The sequence below is a fragment of the Suricata suricatta genome, chromosome 17, assembly GCF_006229205.1.
Source record: "Suricata suricatta isolate VVHF042 chromosome 17, meerkat_22Aug2017_6uvM2_HiC, whole genome shotgun sequence".
Lineage (NCBI taxonomy): Eukaryota > Metazoa > Chordata > Mammalia > Carnivora > Herpestidae > Suricata > Suricata suricatta.
The window spans coordinates 4,732,653-4,759,517 of record NC_043716.1 but is presented as its reverse complement, the minus strand read 5'-3'; the positions used below and the strand labels follow the sequence as shown (position 1 = coordinate 4,759,517).

The 26,865-nt window shown below is 43.9% G+C and overlaps 1 long non-coding RNA gene across 1 annotated transcript in view; it reads left to right on the top strand.

Annotated features, from left to right (window-relative positions):
• The window catches only part of LOC115282229, a 50,620-nt gene that overhangs the window by 5,798 nt on the left and 17,957 nt on the right, over nt 1-26,865 (top strand). The window lies entirely within an intron of this gene.

Genomic DNA, 26,865 nt, shown 5'->3' with positions numbered 1-26,865 from the left:
TGCCGTAAATAAGCATTTTCTGAGGGCAACGCCTCTTTATACCTTCTTAAGGCCCTTGCTAGAAGTGCTCCTCCCTAAAAATTTTGGCAGCCCTTTGTCCTTAGTGTCACATTACCTCTCACAGTGTAGCTGTTTCCACATCACCCTGTTGGCACAAAACTTCTTCTGGCATAAGTGTCAACATTATTGGTCTTAAATCCCCCAAAGAACCCTGAAGCACAGGGCTTGAAACACAGTTACATGACGGTTTACCAGTTGGCCAGCACAGATTCATCCCCAGTCCCCGTTCTTGTTGATTTTTATTGCTAGCAGGGACAAGTGATTTAGGTGAGTTTCCCATCTAGACTGTGCGCATCTTGCACTCATGTGCTTTGACTCATCCCTTTCTGTGTCCCCAGATCTCAAACAGGCCTGGCCTCAATGCAGGGCTCTAGATCTAGTTCTTGTGTCAATGTCCCCCACTCATGTCTCCTTTCTCCTCTGTGACCTACTCCTCTCTACCTCTAGGGTCTCCACCTGCGAAGAAAGCAGCTGTGTGTCCATGAAGCCAGAATCCAACTGTGTCTCAAAAGTTCGCTTTGCTGCATGAGTCAGCCAGCACCAATTATTAAAAAACATTTCTCAGCAAAGTCTAGAGCCGTGGTGTTCTCAGCCCACTGGCAGGGTTCCCTCACCACAGAGCTTTCTTCCTATTGGCAGGGGAGAGACAATGAGAAAGATGGAAATTTAATATCTTCGCATTATGCAGATCTGATTTAATCAGAGATGAGAGTGAAGTGCAATAAAAACTACACTTTCATTAAGTTTATGACTTACAGACTGTATGTCAATTACTCGGTTACCATGGCCACCCCGGTCCCAGCCTCCGCATGATCATTTCCCACAGAGATGGGGACAGGAGGAAATGCATAAGAGACGGGACAGAATTTCCCATTGTACAGCCTTTCCCTGGTGTTGGAGGTCTCTAGAAAGGAGAAGCTCAGATGTAAGAGTCTTGATGATTCCTTTTTGGAAGAAAACCAGAAGAGAAAGAGAAGGAAAGGAGAGAGGCCATGTCTGCCTTGTGGTTTCCACTTGTTGCCAAGAGTCTAACAGACTCTTCCCTTCTGGGGCAATCCACCCCAGGAATATTGCATCATGTCAAGCAGGTAAGTAGCATAAGTGAGCAGCACCAGAAGCCTGACTGTTGTCCCCTCCTGTTTCCCTGGTTTGCCAAGGCAATGGCCCATCCTTTCCCTTCTCAAGGATTATGATAGAAAGCTTAGCTTGTGAAAGAGGTGGATGGCAGTTGTGTGAATGGTGGATTATGTGTCTGCCGCCCCTTTCACACACTCCATGTGGGCAAGAAGACATAGGAATCACCAAAGTGAGATATTGGCAAGTTGCTGGAAGGAAGTTTAGCTGGTGGCTTCTAATGGACTTTCCCCACACCACATGATTCATGGATCCTGGAGGATCCTGGGGGACAGTGGCTATGGAGACATGACACACTGTGCTAGGTGCCTGCCTAATATCCATTCCCATTCTGCCTCACAGGCTGTATGTGTACTTACAGACCACCCCACTAAAACTGCTCACTCTCCAGGTCCCCTTCCATCTAGGGGTGGCCATGGGATGCACTTCTGGCTGATGACCAGCAAGTTGGGGACAGGGGGGGGTGGTTTTTACTTTCCTGAGTGTAGCAGGTAATTTTGTGCCTCCTACTACATCTCCTCTAACCACCTCTGATTCCAGCCACAGCTGCACCCGGCAAGTCCAGGCTTATTGCCATCTCAAGGGCATGCTAGGGCATTGCCTTGTTTTTCTGACTTTGGGTTTTCTTCAAAGCCAAAGAAGTCTGCTCACCTCACGTCCTGGCACAGTCAGAAAGAGCAGGGAGGTTAATTTCCCTGTGGTTAACCCTCAAACAATGGGGGATGGCAGCCCCTGAATGAATACCCCAGCCTCCTGTCCTTCAGACAGCAAATTCCATGAGACATTAAGCCTTCCACACGCTTTTCTAAGATCTCTGCGGAGCCAAGCTCCCCTACAGTGATGGTACATCCTTCCTTGGCTCTTCCTTCCCTATCTCGGCCTTGCTGTGCTCTTCCTTATTCTTGTCTCTTGGGGTTATCTTCCAAATTATATGCGCCAAGTCTTTGTTTCAGGCTTTGCTTTTGCAGAAACCCAAGCAAATGCATGGAGAGACCAATCTAAACCTGACCATCCCCAAAGCAGGACTCAAATCTCTTCTTCTCCACCCATCCTTTCCCTACTAACTTTGCCTTCACACATCCCCCATCCTCCTTCTAGGCTTACAGTCCATGAATAATCATTGGACCCACAGATAATCACAGTGTAGAGCTGCAAGCAGAGGGTTCCCCACATACATCTTTTCTAATAAATCCAAGCTTCTCTAGGCCATGGATAATGCCTTATACTTCTAAATATTTCCTACCAGTTCATAGAGTTTTATGACTAGTGCATGGGTTGGATTTGTAAAGTTGTGTATTAGTTAAACCATTGATAATAGCAAATGAAAAAAAGGAATATCATTTAAGGTGAAAAATACAGTTGGCTTTAAAATTTTCCTCCTTACTCAAATGGATATATCTGGTCTACAGACATGTTCAGAAACCAAGTTACTTTGGGGCGCCTGGGTGGCTCAGTTCGTTAAGTGCTGATTTCAGCTCAGGTCATGATCTTGTGGTTCTGGGTCACTAAATAATAGCAGGAAAGTTGAGGTTCCTGGGTGGCTCACTCAGTTGAATGTCTGACTTCAGCTCAGGTCATGATCTCATGGTTTGTGGGTTTGAGCCACATGTCAAGCTCTCTGCTGACAGCTCAGAGCCTGGAGCCATGCTTTGAATTCTGTGTCTCCTTCTCTTTCTCTTCCTCTGCCATTTGTGCTCTGCCTCTCTCTCTCAAAAATAAATAAACATTAAAAAATTTTTTTAAAGAGGGGCACTTGGATGGCTCAGTCAGTTGAGCATCCAACTTCAGCTCAGGTCATGATCTTGTATCCATGGGTTCAAGCACGACATTGGGTTCTGTGCTGACAGCACAGAGCCTGGAGCCTTCTTTGGATTCTGGCCCTTCCCTACTCAAACTCTCTCTCTCTCCCTCTCTCTCTCAAAAATAAAATAAACATAAAAAAAGGAAATCAAGTTACCTCGATCTCTTTCTTTTATCACCTTGCCCTTAAAAACATAAAATGATATCTCTGAAAAGACTAGTGCACTACTCAACAGAACTAGATTCAGCTCAACAGAACTAGATTGTAACATCAATGTGATACTTGAGTAACTGCAGTATATAAGTGGTGCACTGAGAATTCTTTCTTCTCATCTGTTTCTTAAGTTTTACCCTTCAGGGTTAGCTCAATGGCATTTCCAATTGGGTGAGGATATTCTTTTGTCTGTATCAGCTTAATTTTCAACTCCAACTCTGCCTTCTGTTGCCTGTTTCTCTCAATCATAGATTCATGCTACTTTGGCTTCTTTCCCCCTCTTCATGTAAGTGGGCTCCATTCATACTTGCGTTGCATTCATAAAGAGATTTTTGATTTCACTTCTGAAACTCTGGACAAATCACTGAACTTCTCTGAGGCAGAAATGATGCAGATAACTCTGTATACTGCTTAGGGCATAGAAGGCACTCAATACATTCTAGTTTTAGTTTGTCATCACTGACTCTTCCATGATAATCCAAGTATCTCAAACACTTCTGAGTTTGGTGTTCAAGAGTATAGCTTTGTAGAGAGTAGACCCAGGCTCAAGTCCAAGTTCTGCCAGTCTCCAAGACGCTCCCAGTGATTCCTCCTTGTAGTCATGCTTTTGTGTTAGGGGCTTCCTCCACTGGATCATGGCAGGCTTGTGGGTCCAACAGAACATGGTGAAAGTACCAACATGTGTCTTCTGGGGCTGGATTATAAGGACACTGAATTTTCCACCTTATTCTTTCTTGGATGATCCACTCTGAAGAGAGCCAGCTGCAATGTTGCCAGAACATTGGAGCATCCCCTGGAGAGGCCCACAGGGTGAAAACCAGATTTGCTTTCAAAAGCCAGCACAAGCTCACCAGCCATGCAGTGCGCCATCTTGGAAGCAGTTCTTCCAGCCCCAGTCAAGCCTTCAGATGATGCAGCCCGAACTGGCATCTAGACTATAACGTCATGAGAAGTCCTGCATCAGAAGTGCCTACAGAGTCACTCGTGAATTCCTGACCTAGAAATTGTGTCAGGTGGTAAGTGTTTATTGTCACTATAAGATCCAAAGCTGTGGGATAATTTGCTATGGGAACAATAGAGAGCTAATACACTACTTACATTGGTAGTATGGAGGAGTTGCTTATAAGCCTTAATTTTCTTATTTGCAGTATGAGAGTAATAATAGTACTTCCTCCATAGTGTTAAGAGGACGCAGTGAGTGAATACATGCAGAGCAATTACAAAAGTGCCTTGTAGGTGCCTGGGTGGCTTAGTTGGTTGAGCATGCGGCTTTGGCTCAGGTCATGATCTCACGGTTTGTGGGTTCAAGTCCTGCATCGGGCTCTATGCTGACAGCTACCTCAGAACCTGGAGCCGGTCTTTGGATTCTGTGTCTCCCTCTATCTGACCCTCCTCTGCTCCTGCTATCTCTCTCTCTTTCTCTCTCTTAAAAATAAGTAAAACATTAAAAAAATTTTAAATAAAAAATAAAGGGCCTTGCACATAGGAATATTCAGTAAGTAGTAGTACTGTTATTGATGATATCTATTTCCTAATCCTATTTTGCATCTGGCCCTGGTCTCCTGGAGTACGTTAAGAAGTGACATCAAATTCTGTCCATGACAGAATAAACATCATCACAAAAGGCATACGACTAGCTGATTCAGGAATCCTCTGGGCTCCGAGGATCAGGGATTGACTGGACCAAGGAACTCAAGAAAGACATAATTTCAGAGACAAAATATTCACCTGTCCTTTGACTTGTTAATGTACCTCTAGAGTGAGTACCTGGTTAGATAACCAGTGTAACTGGGGTCCCGTAGGGGTGGATTAATCCCCTGCATTCTATCAGATAAAGGTCTATGTGAGCCCAGCCCCATGAGTTAAATTTTCTTGAGGTTTAAGGGACTGCAGGGAGCAAAATCTCCCTACCGTCTTCACTCACTTTTGAACATGAAGGAGTCTCTTGGTTTGATAATGGGCACAGCTGAAATGTAACCTTTGCCTTTTGTGCAGAGCAATTGTGAAGCCCGCTTCACTGGCAATTTGGAACTTCTCTACAGGGTAATCTGTAATTTAGCTGATTAGCAAGAAGTGTTTAAAGAGCCCCCTTTGTCAACTGAGCTTGTGCAGACACCCAGCTGACTCCTCCGTGCAGTTTGTGTGTGGCTGGTACTCCAGGAGTGCCATGATGATTATCTCATTAGCTCCGATCCTAGGATTTCTTCTGAATTTAAGAGCTCTCAGGACGTCTTTGGCTGCTGGTGCTCCCACTGCTCCTCCTCTGTGTGGAGGAGTGCTATAAAACCAAGCAATGGACTTTTCATCTCCATCTGTATGACAAACGGAGCATCTGACAACCCCTCCTTACTGTTCAAAGGCCCCCATCACATTTTAACTCATGACAGCACATGCAAAATTTGAACATGCTTGTTTTTTTTTATTTTTGTAATGTTTTATTAATTTATTTTTGAGAGTTAGAGAGACAGTGCAGGCAGGGAAGGGTCAGAGAGAGAGGGAGACACAGAATATGAAGCAGGCTCCAGGCTCTGAGCTAGCTGTCAGCACAGAGCCCAACAAGGGGCTCGAACCCATGAACGTGAGATCATGACCTGAGCTGAAGCCGAACGCTCAACTGACTGAGCCACCCAGGCACCCCCAAACATGCTTGGTTTTATGAACATGTTGTGATAATGATAATGCGCCTTCATGAGTCCCTCCCCTAGACCTGGGAGCAGACACCTCCACCTGTGCTTGACTGGCGGGTGCTGAGAAGGGAGGGACGGAGGAGCAGATCAATAAGACCCACAGGCTCTAGGGTCACAGAGATGGACTCCTTGTAGACCTGGAGCCTGGCCTTCCATCAGGAAGTGTAACAACCTGTGCTTTAGAGCTCTGTGATCCCTCTGATCCCCATGCCGCCTCATCCAGCCCCCATCACAACACACGGACAACCAGAGATGATGCAGTGTCGCTGCTTGTGGGCACCATGCAAGGAGCATCAGCTGTGGAGTCAGGAGACTTGTGCTCTGGCCTTACCCCTGCATAGAGCTGGCCAGGCATGCTGGGCAAGTCATTTCCCCCTGGATTGCTGTTGGTGTCCGAGCTAGCAAGAGCAGAAACCTCTAGCTGGTGCACTCTCCCAGCTTCTGGGATGAGTCTGAGAAAGGAGAAAAGCACCCGGACTTGAAACCCACTACATGCCACACTTTTTATAGAAGTGATTTCATTTCGTCTGTGCCCAACCTTGAGATAAGCCTTCAGTCACTCTTACAGATGGGAAAGCCAAGTTCAGGGGCCTGTCACCTGCGTGCCCCTCCCTCTCCAGGGAGAAATATGTGTGTTCTGATCCAATACACGTATCTCCCACCTGAGCCAAAACTCCTTCAAGGCAGTAGCTCTTTGTTTCTTTTAAGTTTATTTACTTATTATTTTAAATCTCTACACCCATGGTGGGGCTCGAACCCACAACCCCATGCTCTTCTGACAGAGCCAGCAGGCACCCTGCAGAAGCTCCAATATGCTTTTGCATAAGCAGGTTTTGCATACTGCCTAGCATATAGTAAGTGTGGAGTAAACATTTTTTATAGACAGTTTTTGGTTACTTTTTTTTAAAGTTTATTTATTTTGAGAGAGAGAGAGACAGCACCGGTGGGGGAGGGGCAGAGAGAGAGGAAGAGCAAGAGAATCCCAAGCAGGCTCCACACAGCCAGCACAGAGCTGGAGCTCAAACCCATGGATCCGTGAGATGATGACCAGAGCCGAAACCAAGAGTCGTGATGCTTAACCAGCTGAGCCACCCAGGTGCCCTCGTAAACATTTTTAAGTAATATTTTGTGGGGAGCGGCAAGGATTCAGCCGCTTGGCCATTTGCTAGCCGGATATGTCACTCCCTGTGGGGAGTTGCAAAAATAGGCAGGGGAGCGCCACTCCCTGTCAGGAGAAGCCAGAAGATCAAAGCTCAACCGCCTGGAGGCAGGGTAGTATCAGCCCCTCAGGCGCTGTGCTAGAACACTTTAGTCTGGTTCCTCTTTTACTCCAGCCTTAATCCCTTAACCCTGTTTCCTAGCAACCGACCTAGGTCAGCTGCCTTGTTTTCCCGCCTTGAAACCTTTATAAGATAGGGTGTTTTCTGAATAAAAAGAGGAGGCTTGATCAGAAACCGTGTGCTGTCTTCACTCTCTGTGCGTCCCCCTTCCTGCCCTGTTTTCTCTCTCTCCCTCGGGAAAAGAACCCACGAGGACTTTCCGCCCTGCTGGCCGGGGTGGGACACGACAATATTTGTTAGGTGATGTGTGGTTTTTTTTTATTTGACCTGGAGAATATGAAGAGAATTTAAATGGCTTTTAATCCCACCACCCAAATAACATTGGTAACCTTAAAATAATAATAAATATGATATTTTACATTATAAAAAATATTCAAAGGGCAGCAAAAGTGAAAAATAAAAGTTTCTCTTTCTCCATTTACTCTCAGTACCTTTCTATAAACATGTCAAGCTAGGGGGCACCTGGGTGGCCGAGTCGGTTGAGCAACCAACTTTGGCTCAGGTCATGATCTCGCAGTTCGTGGGTTTGAGCCCCACTCATGCTCTGTCTCTCTTGCTCTCAAAAATAAATAAACATTTCAAATTAAAAAAAAAACATGTCAAGGCGCCAGGTTGGCTCAGTTGGTTGGGAGGCCGACTTCAGCTCAGGTCATGATCTCCTGGTCTATGGGTTTGAGCCCCACATCAGGCTCTGTGCTAACAGCTCAGGGCCTGGAGCCTGTTTCCGATTCTGTGTCTCCCTCTCTCTCTCTCTGCCCCTCCTCTGCTTGCTCTCTGTCTCTCTCTCAAAAATAATAAACATTAAAGCATATTTTTAAAAATTTAAAAAATTTTAAAAAGCCAAGCTAAAATTAAGTTTTCTTTCCCAGATATCTTTCTAAAAAATGTATATGTATCCATATATGTGTAAACATTGATAAATACATATGTGTATATATATATATGTGTGTGTGTGTGTGTGTGTGTGTGTGTGTGTGTGTCTGTGTGTATATCCTTAGTATATGTATGGTCTAGGAAAAATTATGTGTATACACATATATCTTGTATACAAATATATTGATCCTGTACTTTGCTTTTTCACTTAATAACATAATTTGGAATTCTCATATCCGAAAAGAGAAAGAGCTACATCTTATTTTTAGCCCATGCATCACCTTTGAACTATGTGTAGCATTGTACTTGGTGATATTGACTTTCCATAATTTATTTAACCAGCTCCAACTATTCAGTGATTAGTTGTTTCCAGGTCCACCCACCCCCAGCTGTTTCTACAGCGGCTGTCCTTCAAACACCCGATGCTCTTCTGTATCTTCATCCATATCCAGACATTGACAATGTTGGTGACATTTATCTTGTGCCCCGTAAAAATATTGACAATCATTTGTCCAACAGCTTACTCTGAAAGCTGAAAAACAACCAAATGCAATTATAGTCTCATATGCAAGCCCCCATTTTTTGTAAGATCCACAGGGTGGCCTAGGATTATAATGCCTTCTTCTTTCTTTTTAATGTTTATTTTTGAGAGAGACAGAGAGAGAGAGAGAGAGAGAGAGAGAGAGAGAGAGAGAGAGAGAGAGAGAGAGGCACCGCAAGCTGAGGAGGGGCAGTGGGAAAGGGAGACACAGAATCCAAAGCAGGCTCCAGGCTCTAAGCTGTCAGCACAGAGCCAGATGTGGGGCTTGAACTCTTGCACCATGAGATCATGACCTGAGCTAAAGACAGACACTTAACGGTCTGAACCACCCAGGCACCCCTCTAATGCCTTCTTTACACACTGTGATAATGCCAACCTGGGTAGGCTACAGTCCTCATTTATTCAAGTAGACACAAATCTAGGTGTATCTGTGAAGGCATTTCATGGATGTGATTGAAGTCCTTCATCAGTTGGCTTTAAGTAGAGATTGTGCTAGATAATCTGGGTGAGCCTGAATAAATTCGTGGAAAGGCCTAAAGAGAGGAACTGGGGCTCCCCAGGACAAAGGGAAATCCACCTTTGGAGAGAAGCTTCACAAGAGCTCCGGCTGCCTTTCTTAATGACCTGCCCCTCGGATGTCGGATTTGCCCAGCCAGCCTGCACATTTGCGACATCCAAATCCTTGCAACAAATCTCTTAATATTTTTATCACTTACTGGCTTTGTTTCTCTGAATGAGCCCTGACACAAATCCTGTGACACTCGATGTGGAATCATTTCCAGCACCCAGATCAAGTGGATTATCTTTCTCCTTTTATTTCATCAATAGCTTACAACTACATTTCGTTTTATTTTACTTCATATCTGGATAAAGGGTTGTTAGTGTTTTTTTATATGTTTGCTTTTCTTTTTTACTAAATCTCAATTCTCTTACTGAGAAAAGAAATATATGTTTCCTTAACCATGTCATTATAATCATCCAGCCACTCCATCATTCTATTGCTGGATTAATTTCCAGTTTCTTTCATGAAGATGTTCTTGGACTTTGCGTATTTTCTGATTAATTTCAGCCTGCTGCACAGCTGCAATTTCTTTTCTTTAACTTTCTCTGTATCTCATTACTTATGCTTCTCTCCTGGTTCTACTCATGATTTTTCTGGACTAAATAGTCTGCCTTCTCAGAAAAGAATCGTAGTGGATACATTTTATATTTTTGCAAGTCGAGAAGTCTTTCCCTCTCCTTCTCTTGACTGATGGTATAATTAATCACAGAATTTAGATTCAAAATAATTTTCTCCTAAAACTTTGCCTTCTAACATTGAGTGCTGCTAATAAATGTCTGTTGATGGGCTAGTTTGGGTCTCTTTATCTATGACTCTTTTTCTCTTCTTTGAAGTCTTTAAAGATTATCTCTTTATCCATAGTGTTTAGGAATTTCATATGATGTGTGTCAGTGTGGGTCTTTCTGGAATGCCCCATGATACATGTCAATGTAGATCTTTCTTCACCTATGCTTGTTTGCACTAAGAAGCCCATGGAAACCCCCAAAACAGATATCTTTATAGCCTTGGAAATAAATATATTTATTTTGTCTTAGGGCTCTCCTCCATTTTCACTATACTTTATTTCTGGGATTCTACTTAGAAGGTGCGCCTCTTGAATTCTCCTTATTTTCCATGTTCCTCGTCCCCTCACTCAGAGACTTTCCACCTCTGATCTCTCGCTCTGTGGTCTGCGAGGTAGCCTGAATGGTTTCTTCCAGCCCTTCATTAAGTTTTTAGTTTGAGCCACTGCAGGCTTAGTTTTCAAGACCTTTCATATATTTAAAATTGCTATTTTGGGGGGATGCCTGGGTGATTCAGTTGGTTAAGCATCAGACTCTTGATCTCAGCTCAGGTCATGATCTCACAGTCATGGGATGGAGCCCCGTGGCCAGCTTCCTGCGGAGCATGGAGCTGCTTGGGATTCTCTCTCTCTCTGCCCCTCCCCTGCTTATGCTTGCTCTCTCTTGCAAAATAAAAAACCACACATTTAAAAATAAATAAATACAATTGTTACATTTTAGAACACATTTTTATTATTTTAATTAAAAAATTTTTTTTAATGTTTTTAATTTATTTTTTGAGAGACAAAGACAGCGTAAGCAGGGAAGGGGCAGAGAGAGAGAGGGAGATACAGAATCAGAAGCAGGCTCCAGGCTCCGAGCTAGCCCTCAGCACAGAGCTAGAACCCATGAACGGGAGATCATGACATGAGCCGAAGCTGGACGCTTAACCGACTGAGCCACCCAGGCGCCCCTGTTTTAATTTTTTAAATGTTTGTTTATTTTTGAGAGACAGAAAGACAGAGCCTGAGGGGGGGCGCAGAGAGAGAGGGAGACATAGAATCCAAAGCAGACTCTAGGCTCTGAGCTGTCAGCACGGAGCCTGACATGGGGCTCGAACCCACGAACTGTGAGATCATGACCTGAGCCGAAGCCTGATGCTTAACTGATTGAGCCACTCAGGTGTGCCATGTTTTTGTTCTTTTATGATTACCATATTTTCCCAAAACTCTCTGAGGTTACTAATTAGAACTTCTTCTTTATTTATTTTTTAAAATTTTTTTAATGTTTTATTAATTTTTGATACAGGAGAGACAGAGCATGAGAGGGGGAGGGGCAGAGAGAGAAGGAGACACAGAACTGGAAGCAGGCTCCAGGCTCTGAGCTAGCCGTCAGCACAGAGCCTGACACGGGGCTCGAACCCACGAACGTGAGATCTGACCTGAGCCGAAGTCGGAGGCTTAACCGACTGAGCCACCCAGGCGCCCCTTCTTTATTTTTTTTTTAAGTGACCTTGTGTCTGGCACTGATTTTTCTCTCTGTCCACCTTGGTCTTTTTTTCCTCTAGTGTTGCTGTTTAATCCTATGTTTATTAAATGCGGCACTGGGTTGATTTTTCTCAAGAGCTCCAAGAGCTCTCTACTACTGCCATTTATATTGGTCAATTTTGCCCTGGGTCCTCGCTGTTAATGGCGAGGCCGACCGGGACTATGTAGTGGGGGAGGCTTGGAGGTAAGCACGTTGCCATGTTCGCACATGGCAGATGGGAGAAAGCTCGGTGGGGGCCCAGCTGCCAACATTTAGATGACTCAGCTCTGGCGTACTGTCAGCCTCTTTACCTGCTTTCATTATGCTGAAGCAGGTTATTTCATTTCTTTAGAGAAGGGTCCTCTGCTCGTTGTCAATTAACCAGATAGCACATTGCAAGTTCGTATTTTGATTTGTTCATTGACACTTTGGCTTTCACAAGATATACAATCGTATCTGCAGATGGTGATAACGTTACCTCCTCAGATTTTATTCCCTTGTCTAATTGCTTTGGTTAGAACTTCCAGAAGAGTGTTCTAAAACTGTATGGAATGGTTTCACTCATAAGTGGAACAAGAGAAACTTAACAGGGGACCATGGGGGAGGGGGAGGGAGTAAATAGTTGGGGAGAGGGAGGGAGGCAAACCATGAGAGACTCTTGAATACTGAGAACAAACTGAAGGGTGATGAGGGAGGGGGAAGGGGAAGGGGGTGATGGGCATGGAGGAGGGCACTTGTGGGCAAGAGCACTGAGTGTTCTATGGAAACCAACTTGACAATAAACTATAAAAGAAAAAAATAATAAAAAAATAAAATAAAATAAAAAATAAAACCATATGGATACTGGGAGTGTCTTCTGTTCCTGATTCTAATGAGTATTATTCTAGTGTTTCCCCAGCAAGCAAGGTGCATGCTTTTGATTCTATCATTTTCTTTAGGCTCCATTTTTACCATTTTGCCAAGAATCCATGTTGAATTTTTTCACATGATTTTTGGCATCCACTGGGATTATCATATAGTGTTTCTCTTTGAATAGTCTGTATTAATTTCACGAGACTGCCATAGCGGCTTAAACAATAGGTCGAGCGGCTTAAACAATAGAATTTTATTATCTCACTGCTCTGGAGGCTAGAAATCCGAGATCAAGGTTTCCATCCACAGGGTTGATCCTTCCAAGGGCCGCGAGGAAGATTCCATCTGTTCCATGACTCTCCTGTCACTTCTGTGGCTTGCTAGAAATTTCTGCCATTTCTTGGCTGGTTCATGCATCTCTCCAATCTTTGTCTTCATCTTCATATGGTGTTGTCCTTCTGTATATATCTTTCTGTGCCCAGAATTTCTCTTGTTGCATGGATACCAGCCCCACTGGATCAGAACCTACCCTAATGACCTCATTTTTACTTGACCAAGGACACCATTTCCAAATAAGGCCACATTCATGGTTGCTGGGGTTAGGATTTGAACATCTACAGAGAAGACACAGTTCAACTTGTAGCACCATCTTTGCGCTAATAGGGGAAAAGTAACCCCGTGTAACAATATACCATTCATTCAACATTTGCTAATTTATTTTGATAAAATTTAATTGAAGATTTTTCTATTGATAATCATCAGTAAGGTTTTATTTTTTCCTTTGTGTTATTTGTGTCAGATCTTGGGATAAAATTGTATATGCCTTTAGCATTGGAGTTACTGTGATTCTGCACAAAATTTTTAAAAATCTCTTTAGGTCCTACTAACTAGATAAGAATAAATAGTATTGAAATTATATGTTCCTTCAGGATTAGAATGATGTCTGTGGAAATGTGTAACCCTTCAGAGTGTCTGTTATTTGTTCCTGCCATTGTTCTCAGTTCTTCCAATATTATCAGTGCATTTAGAATTTCTGTCTCTTCCAGAATCATTTTCAGCCATTTATGTTTTTCCAGATAACTCTCCATTTCCTCCATTACTTTCTGACTTACTTGCATCAAAGTAAATCACTTTGCAATGTTTTCACCTACAATACTCTCTCTGATGTTATTTTACCAAATCCATTGCTAATTATGTACTTTTTTCTTGATTGGAGTCATCAGTGATATATAGGTTTTAAAAATTATTACTTAAAAAAACTCACAGTTCTTAACTTTTTTTAAATCAAATCTCCTGTCCTACTTTTAAAATTTGATTTGTAGTTTTGCTCTTTATCTTTACTAGTCCCTTCCTTCTGTAGATGCATTTCTTTTTTAAACTTCTTGAGTTCAGCCTTTAATTTACTTATTTCACTTGTTTTTATTTAGTAATGGAAGAATTTGCATCTTTAGATATTCCTCAGAGTGCAGTTTGTCTTTTTTTTTCTAATGTTTCTACCCCATTTAAAGCTTCATGCAGTCAAATTCAATCTCTTCCGTAATGAAACTCATTATCATCATCAATCTGGACATAACTTTTCTCCTCTTTTTCTGTCCAAACTCATCATCCCTCTTTGACACTCACTCCAGTGTGTTAAATTCTGTATCTTTACATAACTATGCAGCTCTAAACATACTGTTTTCATCTTTCCCTTCTTTTTTTTTTCACTAAGCCCTATCTTTTAAAGAGCTGTCTATATTGCTGTTTGTAAATATTGTTTTTTTATACCTGCAATATATTACATTTTATACATAGTCTACATCGTATTTTGTTCCCCTAGTGGGACTCTCTCCAACCTTTGTAATGAACACTGCAGTAAGAGCCTCTCTAAGGATTTGTGGGAAGCTTCTCGTGGGTGTGGGCAGGGTGCTGGGTCTTGGGATAGAAGTTTACTTAAGTTTGCTAAGTGCGGCCACTTCGCTTTGGAGAATCACAGTACTTCCAGAGCAAGGCATGAAGATTCCTATTTTAAAAATATGTTTTTAATGTTTATTTGCTTTTGAGAGACAGAGCATGAACAGGGTTGAGGCAGAGGAAGAGGGAGACATAGAATCGGAAGTAGGCTCCGGGCTCAGAGCTGTCAGTTCAGAGCCCAATATGGGGCTCAAACCCAAGAACTGTGAGATCATGACTTGAGCCAAAGTCGAATGCTTAACTGACTGAGCCACCCAGGCACCCTGAAGATTTCTATTAATTCATACCTTCAATAACATGTAGCATTATCTGAGAATCTAGACTTTTCATCAATCCGATGTGTGTAAAGGAGGATATGCATAAACTAAGTTTATCTCAACAACCCCTGCCTCCTGTCTTTCCAGATCCTTCTCTTGAGTACGTTTGAAAACCTCTTCTCCATGGAGACTGTCAATGAGTCTATCTACCCTTTTCATCTTCACCATCCCTTACTCTGTTGATTCCTCCTGTCACCCTTACCTAGCTCCAGTTCACTCATTAGCATTACAGTACCATCGCTCCACCTCCTCTGTTGCTTTCTACCTCATCACACTGTCTTGGCTAATCTTTAGCCCTAATGAAATGCAGCTTCCCACGCATTTCCTGTCCGCATCTGCTGAGCTGAATGTGGTTGGAATAAAGCACAACAGCGTGTTGATGGGCCTTGTTTTAAATTAATGATCACTAGCCCTTCAGTGGACCCTTCTTGTTGACCGGCCACTATGCCATATTTTTCTAGTACGTTCATTGTCTCCATTCTCTGTAGATGGCTATTCCAGACATCTTCCTCCCTTCTCAAGCCTCTGCCACCTCCTTCTTCATCCTGGTGTTGGCTAGTGCCTTGTTTCCTACTTCCAGGAGAAAAAGTCATGCTCAGTAGCACTTCCATATGCTTTCACCATTCTGCTACACACCTACAGGCTCCCGTGCCCCAAACATACTTCTTTCCTCCAGCTTTTAGGGATGAGCTGTCTATCCAACAGCGAAGGGCAATTCTTCCACTTGTGAAAATCCTTTCGGCGCTAATGTCACTACATATTTAGAATCTCACTACTTCTCACCACCCCCACCACCACCATCCTGGTCCAAGCCACCATAACAGTTTATTTCAAGAGCCTCCTTATTAGTCCATAGCTTCCTCCTCATCACTCAGAGCAGATTCTCAATACAGCAGAGATACGGTGCTATTAATACTGAATTACAGTGTGGCGTGTTTCCATCACAAAGTCTGCAGGGGCTTTGCCATGTCATCGTGAAAGCCAAGACCTTCACTAGGATGGGCGATGATGACACTTTCCATCCCCTCTCTGAGCTCACCTCCCACCATTTCTCCCTTCATTTACTCCACGCCAGCAACACTGGCCTCAAACTATTTCTGAAACACACCTGGTCACCTCGTGCCTCAGAGTCTGGGCACCTGCTCTTTCCCCACACGCACAAATGGCTTACTCCTTCACTTCTACTCGGTCTTCATGGAAAGTTCGCTTTCTTTAGATGAGTCTCTCACATAATGTTGGGGGTTTGAACCCCCACAATCTAATGTTTTGCTTTTTGTGGATAAATTCATACCATTACCTTTTACTTATGTAAAAGATTTACAGGATCCTAATTCTATTTTGTTACAGTTCCTTTTTTAAAGAAAAAGCTTCCTATGGGAGCTCTGTTTTCTCTGTTTTGGAGGGGGGGTGCCATCCCTCTGGTTTTAGAAGGTCTGTGGTCTGTTAGTCTTTCTATGATCTCTGCCTGGGCTTTTCTTCCCTCTCCCCCTCCAGTTTTCATGGAGGATCTTAGCTTATGTATTTTCTCTTATGTCTTTGTCTTCTATTTTTCCAAGTCCTTGCTTGTTCCTGGAGATAATTAGCCCCCAGTGATTATAATCATTCTGTTGTTCCTGTCTGTTTGTTCTGGTCTCTGGTGGGATGGTTGGGGAGGGGGGAGGTGAGTGGCGGAATCTCTTTCCTTCCAACCTTATGCACTCACACTCTGGGATGACTGGGTGGCTCTCCACCTACCTCTCCCCATGCTGGGGACAATGAATTGATTTTGTTGAATGGTTTCATTTATCCTTTCTTTCACCCCCTCTTAACCTCAAGTAATATTTCTAGGGGGAGGGATATGAGTGGTCCTAATGCATCAATCTATGCAGATTCTTGGGGTCTCCTGTTTCTCTCTCTCTCTCTCTTTTACAAAGATTATGGCTTGAAGTTTCTTTTTGTTGAACAGAAGATTTGGCTTTTTTTTAACTTAATTTTATTTTTATTTAAATTCTAGTTAGTTAACACACAGTATAACTAATATTGGTTTCAGGAGTAGAATTTAGTGATCCATCACTTACATACAATACCCAGTGCTCATCACAAGTGCCCTCCATAATGCCCATCACCCATCTAGCCCACCCCCCAACCATCTCCCTCGACAACCCTCAGTTTATGCTCTGTCATTAAGAATCTCTTATAGTTTGCTTCCTTCTCTTTTTTTCCCTTCTTATATGTTCATCTGTTTTGTTTCCTAAATCACACATGAGTGAAATCATATGATATTTGTTTTTCACTGACTAACATATTTCACTTAGAATAACGCACCCATAAGCAAATGGAAAGATTTCATTCTTTTTGATGGCTGAGTAATATTCCAGACATCTAACATATAAAATGTACATTAACGTATGTAATGTACATGTAACATATAAAATGTTAAATGTAAATGTAAATCTATATCTGGAATATTTCTAAGCCATCAAAAAGAATGATGAATTGATTCATCAGCCGATGCATATTTGGGCTTTTCCCACAGGTTGGCTATTGTTAATAATGCTGCTATAAACATCAGGATGCATGTGCCCCTTTGAATATGTATTTTTGTACCCTTTGAGTGAGTACCCACAGTGCAATTGCTGGACCATAAGGGAATTCTAGTCTTAACTTTCCGAGAGCCCTCCACAGTGTTTTGCAGAGTGACTGCACCAGTTTGCATTCCCACCAACAATATAAGAGGTTTCTCCTTTCTCCAAATCCTCGCCAACACTTGTTGCTTCCTGTGTTGTTAATTTTAGCCATTCTGACAGGGGTGAGGTGGGATTTGGGTTTTTTTTTTTAACGTTTTAACCATTCATCTATTGTATTAATAAGTTTGGTGGAGGTAGAACTGACAATTTCCCCATAATTTTGCTCTTGTGCCCTGGAAGAAAATGAATATTGTTTGGAGGTAGTGGTGAGGTGAATTTGAAGGGTGTGTCCTCTGTCTCCCTCCCCCGGCACCTGCACCCAGGAGAAGCCATGTGGGGACACTGGCAAGGAAAGCAGGCAGCCGGCTGCATGTCAGGAAGACAGCTTCCGCCAGAATCCATCCATTCTGATGCCCTGCCCTTGGCACTCACAACTGGGAGAAGAACATAAACATGTGTGGCTTTAAGCACTCAGTCTCTAGGAGTCTTTTATAGCAGCGCAAGCCAACTAAGACACTGACTCACATAAGACACCTCAACAGAACCCCCAAATCTGCAGCCGCGTGGCTCCCCTTCCTTGTCACACTGACTTTCTTAGAACCAAAATGTGAAGATTTACATATAACGCTATTTACATTTTGTATTCTTTTTAAAGTTTATTTATTTATTGGAGAGAGGGTGTGCGTGTGTGTATATGAGCAAGGCAGGGAGAGAGAGAGAGAGAGAGAGACAGAGAGAGAGAGAGAGAGAGAGAGAGAGAATCTGAAGCAGGCTCCACACTCAATGAGGAGGCCAACTCAGGACTTGATCCCACGAACTGTGAGATCACGACCTGAGACAAAACCAAGAGTTAGACGCTGAACCGGCTGACCCACCCAGGTGCCCCTCCATTTTGTATTCTTATTCAATCTTCTTATTTCTATCAATCTTAAATCTTTTTTGTTATAACACTGTTTCACTGTTTCTTATAAGTTGGAGAGCTGAGCGAGAGGCTCATTCCTAAATAATCTTCATAGCCTGTAAGAAGAGCAGCCTTGGATTGACTTTGAAAATGAAAACTTTCCTGAGGCACCTGGTGGTTCCACTGGTTGAGCGTCTAACTTTGGCTCAGGTCATGATCTCATGGTTTGTGAGTTTCAGCCCCATGTTGGGCTCTGTGCTGACAGCTCGGAGCCTGGAGCCTGCTTTGGATTCTGTATCTCCCTGTCTGCTCCTCCCTCACTCATGCTCTGTCTGTCTCTCTCTAAAAAATAGATAAATATTTTTTAAAAAGAAAGAAAATGAAGACGTTCCTAAGAGCCCAAACGTCAGAGGATGAAATGCAGATGAAAAAAGAGTTGAAACTAATCCAAGTTCACTGAGTACTGGGTATACCCCTAAATTCCCGAGTGTGTATACACTTCATACACCAAACTCCATTCCAGACTATTCGAGTCATTTGCAGCCTAAAGAGCCAACTTGTGCACCTGACGATATGCTCTCTATTGTAGGAAAGTACATTAAATGTGATTCACTCTGCTCGAAGTGTGCTGAGAAAGGACATGTTAAGCTGACAGATTCTCATCTCGGTCCTGCTGTGTGACCTTATATCAATTAAACATTTTTAAACATGGTTATTCTGCTCTGTAAAATGTAGGCCTTTGCTCTGAAGCCCCTTCCAGCCTAGAATCAGGCTGGAAATCCAGCCCTAGACTTCCGGTGTAAATGTAAAGCGAGATGGGGGAAGGGGATGCCAGCGTGCCCCATTTTCTGAGGCTTGGACCCGAAGGGGGGCGGGGCGCAGGTGTCCAGGGGGCTGGTCCCCACACCTCGCCTCCGCGTAGGAATAAGAACTTAGAGGAAGGACTGAGTGACAGCCCCACCTGCTCTCTACCCGAGCCACCTGAGTCCGTTCTTGTAGCTGCCACCGCATCTCAGTGGGTCCCCCGATTTTCTGGGGGGAGGGGGGTGTAAAAGAGATGTGCACGCGTTTCAGCCCCTTTCTGCTGACTCGGATTGCACGGCAAGCTGCAGCCATTATTTTTTATTGCTGATGCCACTTCCTATCGAAACAATTTGGTGCTAATAAGCCCCTACAATAGTAAGCAATGGTTTGGCTGAATAATTGTCACTAAATACCATTCAAGGCTTTGCTGCTTCTTGGGCATATTGCTAATTATTCTGCATCTGAAATAACACCCAGAGGCCCACTGAGTGCTAGTAAATAGGGTTTCTTCATGCTCCTGAAGCCAGAGGCTGGGTGTGATTAGGAACGCCAAGGCTTTAAGCCAGTAAACAATGGCTACCTCGCAGTCTCAACTCCTACAAAATCACAGCTTTTGGCCAATTATACCAGAGCTCAGACAAATCAAGGCATCTGTCTTGTGCCAGAATTGGGGGAGGAGAGTGGTGTGGGTGAGGGGCTCCGTGGGGCTGCCTAGGAGAGCTCCTGGGGTGAACAGAGAGCTGGTGTTGGCAGAGGGGAAGGTCTGGCTGGTCTACCTTAATTGGATTGGCCCTAGCATCCCAGCGAGGAAAAGCAAAGGTTGGTAATACAAGCGGAGTACATATTAGGGGTGGGGTGAAGTGAGGAGCTGGGAATATCCATATGGAGCTCCATCTCACACAGCAGTCTATATAGACTTTGTTTTCACTGAATCAAGGCAGCAGGTGGTTTGGACTTCCATCTCCCCGTTCAGTGCCAGCCCAGACCCTTAGTCTCCTGTGTGTGCAGGGAGCATGGCACTCCTCCTTCCCACTCTCAGGATGCTTCAATTGGCCACAGGCCATGCTGGGGGTCACAGGGACCCGAGGCAGGAGGGACACAGGATGACGGAGTTGATACATGCTGCTGCAGGCATACAACAGCACATCAAAGACAGTGGTAGGAGGGAAGCTAGGCACTCGGAGACAGGGATGGAAGGCAGGCATAGGATTCCATTACATCTTTTCCTACAGTTTAAAATGATAGCTGATAGATGCATGGCAAACAAAAGTAGTATATAAAAATATAGTGTGTGCGTGACCCTGGGCAGTCAGTGGGCAGGCACAGGTGAAAGTACTCAACAGGGCACAGGGCTTTTCATGTTTCTGCAGAATTTCTACTCCATCTAACCATCCATGCACCCAACCATCCATCCATCTACCCATCCATTCATCCATCCATCCAATACTCTTCAATCAAGTTTTTATTAAGTACTTTTCCTTTGCAGGCAAGTTCTAGGCCCCAAGATTATAAATTGCTCTTACAAGAAAAGTTTCCATTTGCAAGGCATTAAAAACTTAACAGAAGAATGGAAGAAAAGTTGGCAAATCACTGTAATACAATTTGATAAATCCACCCATTCAGGAGGCACAAGGGATCCTGGTAGCCCAGAGGCGGGAGGGCATGGAGGAAGGCTTTCTGAGGAGGGGAGCTCAGGAGGGGTCAGGAGCCACCGCTGGAGGAGGACGTGACTGAGAACTCAGCTCCTTTGAGGGAAATGTCTTCTGTGGTTGCAAGAGATAGGACTCAACTTCAAAATGCAAGTGTTCTTAACCCTACATCTTCCTCCAACTTCTACCTGAACCTTCTCCTCCTGGCTGGCAGTGTCTTGGATGATCTGTAAATACTCCTCATCTTTCCTCTTTCCTTTTGCACTCACTCCATTGCTATGTCCCTTTTCTGCTGCTCCATGAATGCAGTGCCCACTGCTGTCCTTGTGGCCACGCCCATGGACACCTCACCTTCTCAGCCCTTTGAAGAATGCTTGTTGCCCGGGCGTCCCGGTGCGCTCCTGGACCACCTCTTACCTCCCTGGCACTTTCCTCCTGCATCTGTGCCTCAAATGCCAGTGTCCCTAAGCGCTCATTTTAAAGATGCTCTGCACATTTTACTTCTCAGTTTACATACTGTTTCCCTTGAGTGGCCTCAAAGACTTGTATTTCTTTAATTACCATCTCTATGCTGACAGCTTTCAAATCCCTGTCTCCAGCCCAGCCTTCTCTCTTGAACCACAGACTCCTAAACAGAAGTTTCTGCCAGGGGAGCAAAACGTATACCCAGCGTTGTGGATGCCACAGGAATCTTCATACAAAGGAAATGCAAAAATGTATGATTTGGGAGGTTAATTTGGCCATACTAGCAAATCTAAAATTATGCATTGTACTTCTGCCTCACCTTCCTTTTTAAAAAAAAAATTGTCTTTATTGTATTTATTTTTTATTTAGGAAAGTTTCAGAGATAACTATGAGAGAGGAATTCAGGCATTCACCAGCAAGTGGCTTAAAGCCTTTATATTTCAACATAGGGTATAGTACACTTTCTGACACAATTTAGTTAAAACACAGGATAATTAGTTACTGATTTATAGGCACTGCAAATACAGATGTGTTTGTATCATTATAATCTTAGGTCCAAATATGCACTGTTTTTTTCTTCTTTAACCGGTGTTTTTGTTTTTGTTTTGTTGTTGTTTGGAACTTTCTTTTTCCTTTTCTTTCTTGGTACTTCCTCCCTCCCTTTCTCTTTCTTTCGTTCAATTCCAGTATAGTTAACATACAATGTTATGTTAACTTCAGGTGTACAATATAGTGATTCAGCACTTCTATACATTACTCAGTGCTCATCAAAATAAGTGTACCATTTTAAATAAAATTTTTAATGTTTATTCATTTTTTGAGAGGGAGAGAGAGAGGGAGGGAGGAAGGGGCAGAGAGAGGGAGACAGAATCTGAAGCAGGCTCCAGGCTCTGAGCCATCAGCACAGAGCCCGACACGGGGCTTGAACTCAGGAATCGTGAGATCTTGACCTGAGCTGAAGTCATACACTTAGCAAACTGATTCACCCAAGTGCCCAGATAAGGGTACTGTAATTCCTATCACCTGTTTCACCCATCCCCCACCTACCCCCATCTGGTAACCATCTGTTTGTTCTCTATAATTAAGAGTCTGTTTCTTGGTTTCTCTCTCTCTCTTTTTCCCTTTGCTCATTCATTTTGTTTCTTAAATCTCACCTATGAGTGAAATCATACAATATTTGTCTTTCTCTGACTGGCTCGTTTCACTTAGCATTATGCCCTTTAGCTCCATCCAGGCTGTTGTAAATAGAAAGATCTCATTATTTTTATCACTTTTTTAAATTAATGGAAAATTATATATATTGTCAGATATATATATATGTAAGACATATCCATCTCACATCTTTTTTTTATTTTTTATGTTTTTAATTTATTTTTGGGAGACAGAGAGAGACAGTGTGAGCAGGGGAGGGTCAGAGAGAGAGGGAGACACAGAATCAGAAGCAGACTCCAGGCTCTGAGCTAGCTGTCAGCACAGAGCCCAATGCAGGGCTCAAACCCATGAACCGTGAGATGATGACCTGAGCTGAAGTGAGACGCTTAACCCACTGAGCCACCCAGGTGCTCTGGAAAATGGTATTTTTAAATGTATTGTTGGATTTAGTTTGCTAATATTTTGTTGAGGAATTTTGCATCTAGGCTCATCAGAGAGATTGGACAGGTGGTGGAGGCAGGGAGGGAAAAGGGAGCTATTGTTCAATGGGTGTAAAATTACAGTAACACAAGATGAATGAGTTCTAGAGATTTACTGTACAACATAGTCCCCATAGTTAACAATACAGTATTGTGCACTTCAAAATGTATTAAGGAGGTAGGTCTCATATTGAGTGTTCTTAACACACACACACACGGACACAAGAAACTTTTGGAGATGATACATTTATTACCACGATCTTGGGGATGGTATCGTGGGTGTATGCATATATCTCAATTAATCAAACTGTATACATCTCATACATGCAATTCTTTGTATCTCAGTTATATCCTAATAAAGGTATAAAAAAGACTGAAGAAGAAATGCAGAAACATGTAGAAAGATGCATATAAGATTATCTTTTGTAGGATTTGCTACAAAAGTGCAAAGTGGGGAATAATCCAAGAAACTACTAAAAATGGGTCGTTAGGTAAATTGTAGTAAATGCCCACCATTGCCCCTTCATTCCACCTCAGCACTCACTGTTAAGGTGTATGCCAGTGGCATCCTATGTGCAAGAACCATGACCCTCTCATGGAGCAGGCAGCAAAATTTTTCTGCAAAGGACCAAGTAGGAGCCATTTTAGGTGCTGTGGGACAGACAGTCTCTGCTCTGTCCTTATAGTATGAAAGCAACCATTGGCAAAATGTAAGTGAATGGGCATGACCATGTTCCAATAAAACTTTATTGACAAAAACAGGAAGTGGACTGGAATTAACCTATACACCGAAGTATTGGACCCCTCGATCTAAGGGCTTTTTTTCAATTCCTGTATAGGGTAGGACAAAAGTGCCAGGCAGCTAATGCTACCAAGAATAGCCATCACCTAATGATAGAAAGGATTTGGAAGACAAATCCTATAGGGTCCTTGCCCTTTGGAGGGTAAACAGCTTTGAGATTCCTATCAGGATTAAATCTGAGTGGTCTACAGCAGTGACCTGCTTGTTGACCTACCTCTGTTGGCTTCTTCCCTTTTCCTGTCTCTTTCCACAACCCCCTGATAGGCTTTCTGGGGATCACCTCCTTGACAAACCATTTCAACTAAAATTTCCGTCTCAAGATCTGTTTCTGGAGGCAATGCAGCCCAAGATGGTTGATAAAAGAAGTGATCCTGAGAAGCAGACCCTCATGGTGGATTTCTGAAGTCGGGTCTTTCTCCAACCACAGGACTCCCGGTGTTAAGGGGCTATCACCAAAATCGTTATCACACTGTAGAGTCACATATGCTAAGATATTCACGTGTGGTTTATTTGGATAATGTGTTAGGTAGAAAGAGAGGCACATGCTTGTGCAGTAGCTGTGGTGTGTGAAAGAAATGGGCATGGCAGTAATTGTGAGGATTATGGAGCTGGGTGTCGTTGACTGCATGGAGCCTCTACAGGAATAAAATAACAGACTCAGGGTAACCAGTTATCAGCTTAAGGCATAGTGAGAATGCCAGAAAGTATCCATGGTCATCTGTAAAGAGATTCTCATCTTCAGTAGGCAGAGGGAAGACTGGGCTGGAAATCAGGCAGATTTGGAAGAGGGGCAGAATTATAAAGCAGGCTGAATGCACAGCCTGGTATGTCTTCGATGCTGATTATCAAGAACTTGGAACCCCTTATTCCCTGTGAATGCTATGAGTCAACACAAGTGGCCTTCTCTCTCTTGCTGGGGTACATCAATCTTATTGCCGGTAGATCAGCAAAAGGCATTTCTAAGGAGCCATGCCTTTAAAAAGTAAGTTCATCCTCCTCAAAGTCTGCCTTTGCCTTCTCTTAACCAAGGACAATAATGAGGGTCAATATTTAGCATGACTCAAGCAGGGATGGCACCCCTGCAATGGGAAGAGAGTGGTGGTTTTCCAAAAGAGCTACAGGGCACAGCTGGTGTGTACTGGAATGATAAGAGCTTATACCTAGGCTCTGGAGGGTGGGAGGCTAAAGAAGCTGAAATACAAGCTGAGTTGTGGACAGTTTGTGGCACGGGCATACTCTCCAATGACAACAGACTGAATACAGTGAGGATAGATGGAGCAGGGCAGGCTAGATTATTGGAATGGCTTCTTTGTGAGGCTTGGAAACCATAATGGGTTGTAGAAAATCAAATGGAGATGCTGGAATTGCCTTAGCAGAATTTTGAGGACAACGTCAAGAGGCTCAGAGGCGTGTTTGTGGAGATGGACATTTAATAGAGGCCAGCCCGCCCGCCAGCTGACCATGTTCCTTGGGAGGGCCCAAAGGAGAGTCCCTTTAGGAAAGGGATAGAGAATGTGCTAATGAGCCCCCGCCTCAGCCTCACTGAGAAGCTCAATGGTTGCTTCCTCTTATAGCCCGGGGTTGATAGTTGGAGATTGAAGCTAGACCCCCTCGTATCAAATGGGAATGATAAATTCCAGAACAGCAGATGCAAGAAGGTGGCTTCTGATCCTCAGAGGCAAGGTGGGTTTAATGATCGTAATGCTGGTGTTGTAATGAGGAGGCCTAGAGGTGCAGGGCTGTCTGGGCAAAGAATAACAGACTGTGGCATTGCTAGGGGCAGCCAGCTGGGGAGCAAATAAGATGCTGCTTGGATGGCCTAACCAAAATAGCCCCTAAGAACAGAGGATCCGAGCACTGAAGTTGGTGGCCCAGTGCAAGTTCATAATCCCTCATCTGGTTTCCAGGTCTGAGCCAGTTCTGGGATCCAGAACCCTGTGATTAAGGGAGGTCCTTACTCCCCCAGTCCTCCTCCAGGGGGACCTGCAGTGCAGGGAAGGCAGTGCCCACCCAGCGTTCACGGCACCATGCCCTGCGGGAAGGGGCCCACCTACATATTTCAAGGGCAACCAGATCCAGAGTTTGAGCTCATGCCCAAGGCCAGGGAAACCAAAGCACCATCATGATGGTGTAGTTGGGTTTGTGAAACCCAGGTGATAAATGGAGTCTTGGCCTCTGTCCATTTCGTAAATGCCCACCAAGTCTGCCAACCCACACTGCGATAATGTTCCTGGTTTCTGAGTGCTTAATTGGGTTGGATAAGCTTAACAGCTGGAAGAGCCCTCTCATTGGTTCCTGACCCGCAGAGGGGAAGCGATCTTGGTAGGAAGGGCCAAGTGGAAGCCCCTGGAACTGCTCAGCATTCCAGCCAAAAGGGTAAATTAAAAGCAGTAACTCATCCCAGCTGAAATGGCAGAAACCAGTGCCCCACTGACAGGTCGCAGAGGCGGTGGTTCCCATATCTCTATTTAATGCACTGAGTCGGCCCTTGTAAAAGCCAGATGGGCCATCAACATGGTGTTAGGACCCCTGAAAAGGTAACCAAACAGCGGAGCCAATTGCTGCTGCTCTGTTAGGTGCTCCAGTATTTATACTGGAGCAGAGCCGCACAAATGTAGGCTCTTGGCATATTGCTATTGTATTGTATTTTATCAAGGGTTTGGCTCAGCCTGCTGGTGTGGACAGAGATTGGAAATTAGAGTGTTGCTGGGGTGCCTGAGCAGCTCAGCTAGTTAAGCCTCTGACTTTGGCTCAGGTCATAATCTCACAATCTCATGGTTGGTGAGTTCGAGCCCCACATCGGGCTCTGTGCTGACAACGTGGAACGTGCTTAGGATTCTCTCTCTCCCTCTCTCTCTGCCCCTCCACCCCTTCAAGAAATAAATGTTAAAAATTATTTAAAAAAAGATTTTTCAATACTTTTCTTGATAAAAGTAAGCTTGGGATACATGGGTAGCAGAGGGGTTTTCCCAAGAGCTGGTGCAATGAAATAGCAGGAATGGGGGCTGGCTGTGAACTTCTGCAAACCTGCCACCTTTGCGAAATGAGACCACTGTGGAGGAGAAACCAAAAAGCAAGAAGCACACTTAAAACAACCACTTTGTCTGCTGGAGAGAATTAAAGGCTGAGTCATCCCCATCCAAACAACAGTGACATTCAAAGCTTCCCTGTGACCAGGGAGATTTTCTACTGGCTTGTGGCAAGAGCAACACAAGTGGAGGAGTGTCTGGAGGCAGCAGACCCTAGGCTACTGGCTCCCCCAGCTCAGCCCTGCAACCCTCCCGTGAACTCCATCCTAGGAAGAGCAATGATCACAAAGAAAAGAA